The sequence below is a fragment of the Saccostrea cucullata genome, unplaced genomic scaffold, assembly GCF_032062105.1.
Source record: "Saccostrea cucullata isolate Sc308-1 unplaced genomic scaffold, CSIRO_AGI_Scuc_v1 ctg5592, whole genome shotgun sequence".
Lineage (NCBI taxonomy): Eukaryota > Metazoa > Mollusca > Bivalvia > Ostreida > Ostreidae > Saccostrea > Saccostrea cuccullata.
Genome location: NW_026929440.1, coordinates 31,548 through 35,571, shown reverse-complemented (window position 1 = coordinate 35,571; position 4,024 = coordinate 31,548). Strand labels below are relative to the sequence as shown.

The 4,024-nt window shown below is 31.1% G+C and overlaps 1 long non-coding RNA gene across 1 annotated transcript; it reads right to left on the bottom strand.

The window, feature by feature from the left end:
- Positions 1-393: 393 nt before the first annotated feature.
- LOC134280830 (uncharacterized) lies at positions 394-2,890 on the bottom strand. Its single transcript, XR_009994966.1, has 5 exons — positions 2,780-2,890; positions 2,619-2,671; positions 2,285-2,422; positions 1,623-1,756; positions 394-490 (listed from the first exon to the last, which is right to left on the bottom strand). It is a non-coding gene; the product is annotated as an uncharacterized LOC134280830 (long non-coding RNA).
- Between the last annotated feature and the right edge of the window lie 1,134 nt (positions 2,891-4,024).

Here is a 4,024-nt window from a genome sequence, read left to right as displayed (position 1 = left end):
CAAATCCATCTCTCATTGCAATCATTCCTTCTTCGTCAGAGACATCAAAGAAAACGAATATTTACTAATTTTCAATGAAATCGATATGTATTAATTGAAGAAAGGCAGCGCACGTGTTGCGTGTATATAAGGGTGTGTGTGTGTTTCAATTATTCTGTTAGGCACATTTGTGCAGAAAAAAAGTGTATAATGGCTTTTAGCTGAGAAATGTAATCAATGCAATTAAAATATGATATGCAACGAATGGAACAGCTTGCTGTCTTGAATCTAAGCATACTTCTAAAGTTAATGTAAAATACTTTTATAAATAAACATAACACTATGTCTTAATTTAGTAAATCATTAAAATACTCTATACTCTACTCATTACATGTAAAACCTCGCATTTTACCATCACAGGCATCAAAATTGCATTTTTCTTCACATCCTCCTCCCTTTCTTCTGAATGGACATGGTTTTGAACAGTTTATAGCAATAATCTTGAGGCCCTCTGAAATACAGCGAGATAACGGCAATGCAATAATCTATTCCCATCATTTGTTGGTTTTTTTAGTTACTTAATATATTTATATTGAAAAGGCAAAAAATATGCTAGCAAATAAAAAATAACGAGTAGTTTTATTATTTCTATTACTTGCAGGTTAAACATTTGTACAATATTCCAAATTATTTTCCGTTTTAGTTATTGGCAATGGAAATTGCTTAAATATTTGGAATACATTTTTTCATCTTTTCAATGCAAGAATTGGTTTTGCAGTCACATTCCTCACATATTTTCTACCATAATATTCTTGTGGATAAGGAATTAAACAAATAACCCACCGAAACAAACTGAATGCAATGCATAAATCATAGAGAAGGACAGTGTCATTTTCATCCTCTTTCAAACATTTCTCTTTAAACTTTACGATGGTGTAAAGGTCATTATACTATCGCAAATAGCTGCCGCCATATTATCATCTACTATGTAAGTACATGTTCATGTGGTACATATAGCCCTTATGAATTTACAGAATGAAATAAATTTACAAGTTATAAAATATTTAAATATAATTAAGCAATGCTGGTAAACCATAAAATCCTTTGAATTAAACAAGTTATGAATAAAATTAAATAATTATTTTTTTTAGATTGGGGTTAACTTGTTAAACACTTTAAATTTCTATTAAGAACTGAAACTATTTTAGATACTGATTTCACAGTATGTTAATTTGATTAAACGTTTTAAAAAAGAACTATGTTTGTAGAAAGATCACAAGTTTAAAAGAATAATGAGTAAGAAAGAAGATTGATTGATTCTATATTGTTTAACGTCCCTCTCGAGAATTTTTTACTCATATGAAGACGCCACCACTTGCTGGTGGAGAGCTGCAATTTTTTTCCTTTACCCGGCACTCAGGGCTATTGAGCAGGAAGGGATCTTTTTCATGCCAGCACCTACTGCGACACGTGACCTCGGTTTATACGGGATAATCCGAAGGACCGGTCTCCATGCCCCACACTGGGATTCGATCCCGCGACGTAAGGATTAACTACTTACTTTGTGACTCTAGACCTGACGTTCTACCACGGCGCCACGCGAGCGACCTAAGAAAGTAGAAGACAAATTAAAGACCAAATACCTGTTTCTGATTGGTCCTTACACGAACCATTCATACTATCACAATCTTTACAGAAGCATTTTTCTTCACACCCTCTACCATAATACCCGGGTGGACAAGTATAGAACAATCTTTTCCAAAACTTCCCAAGCAAACTAGAAGAAAAATGCATAATTGGTAAGATTAAATATACAGTAAGGTCTATGTTTGGCAGTATGGTTGTTTTGATTGTTTTGATTTATTGTTATTTCATACTTATTGAATGAGATGTCTTATATTAGTCCATAGCTTAATATTTAGAGACTTGAATACTGATCGTTATCTCCATGTATTAGGGAACACGTACACTGTACCTAGATTCTGTGGTCTAATAGTTTAGACAAGGTTGAAAGAAAAAATTGACTATAGCAAAAGAAAAATAGAATCTCCTCCCCCATACTTTGATATTTCGCATTATATCATGACTTAATCAACTGAAAGTATGGTCTCTGTATGCCTGAAAGTCCTCCACTGAACGCATTTAGGGATAATTGGGGTATTCATAGATTTTCAAATTTGGCATGAATTCCAAATAAAAGTTCAAATGAACAGGTTTTTCAAACATAACATATATTTTATTTTTAATTTCCTCTATTGGGAAAGTATTCTTATATACGTAAATAGTATTGAAATTGTTATCCTACTTCGTGGCATGGTTTCGTTAAAACATTCCCCTGTCGTTGCATTACATCTCTCACAGGGACATTCTTCTTGACATTTAACTCCAAAGTATCCTCCAGGACATGGCCTGCTACATTCGAGCCCAAATGAACCTACGCATGCTATATTAATAATGAACTCATTTAAAGTAGGCTTCTTTTGTTTTAACATCAAAATCGTATAAGAAATCATTGCATTAATTACGATATCTTTCTATCTGTTAAGGAATTGAAATACACGAATTTACATTATAATAACAAATCAAGTAAATTTATCATTTGATATAATTTGATAATTAAGTTTAGGTCAAAAGCTTACGGAAACATTTCCCTCCTAAAGTTCTGTAACCATCACAACATCGCAAAATCCTTCTACATTTAAACAGTGTCATTATGTTATATTTGTTTATGCATTCATTGATTTATTTATCTATTTATCAAAATTTTCATGCATGGATAAAAAAAAAATATATAACTCACTGGTCACTGGAAGTAAAATCCCAACACAATGGTTCTACGAATGACGTAAGTTCTCGAGTGGATTCCAAAAACATCAAAGTAAAGAAAATGACTTTAGAGTATATCATATTGAAAACAATCTTTACTAATGTTTTTCTTTACGGACAATGTGTATGATTTCCTGAATGGCACTTCTCCCAATATTACATTTTAAGAGCACTTAGAAAATGAAATATCAAAGTATTGAAATGATAGGTCGCGAAAAAGTATGATAAGTGGGTTTATGCAATTTTTCTAATCATTTATACATGTATCACGTCTCCTTGACGTGTAATAAGTCATCCTCTTTGAACTTAATTATTTCCTTTTTTTGAAAACTCATAATTAAAATCTTATTTCTTTACCTTAAATGGATTTCAAGGAAAATAATTAAAATAATTACTCAAATAAATTTCAATTTCAATTCATTAATATCATACATGTAAAAAAAATTCGAATTTTCCTTCATTTTTTCATTTCTTAACATGGACATGCACGTTCAAATTTTCTTTGTTTACTTTATGATATACATTTGTAGGTGAATATTCTGAAAAAAAATTCAAGAATATTTAGTAAAAGAAATTTGAAGATGCACGCATCCATTCTTATTATTGAATTTCATATTACTTTGAACCCAATCATTCAATAAATAAAAGATTAAATCATAACATGTTTTATGAAAATAAATCTTTTTTTCACTGAAACATAAAACATCTTCAATAAATGCTAAAGTTTATCTGTGATGCAAGAAATACATGAACATATCAAACTGTATATAACATAAGAAAGAAGCAAAATGCTACGACTGTATGTCAATCTCTCCACAACGAATGAAGAGTTTTTAAACGGGATAGATAAAAATATGAGCATATTATTTTAACAGTATGTCACTGTGATTGATAGTGTAAAACGATGGGACATAAAGCAAGATCCAAGGTAGCAAAACATCGTCAAATAATTGAAAATCAGCTTGAAATGAAGCACAATAAAAAGATTGTAACCGTGCAGTGCAATTTTTCCAACACTTTTTCTATACATAAAAAAACAAATTTTATTTATCAAAAGATGCCCTAACCTTGGGCCTTTATACTAAAGATAACAAAATACTTTTATTTAATTATTTATTCCCCTCGTCTTTCTGCAAAATTAAATTGATTGAGCACTCGATCCCGATCAAGCCGAACCCGATCCAATATAGAGTTCGATCCCGATCCAGTCGACTCCGTT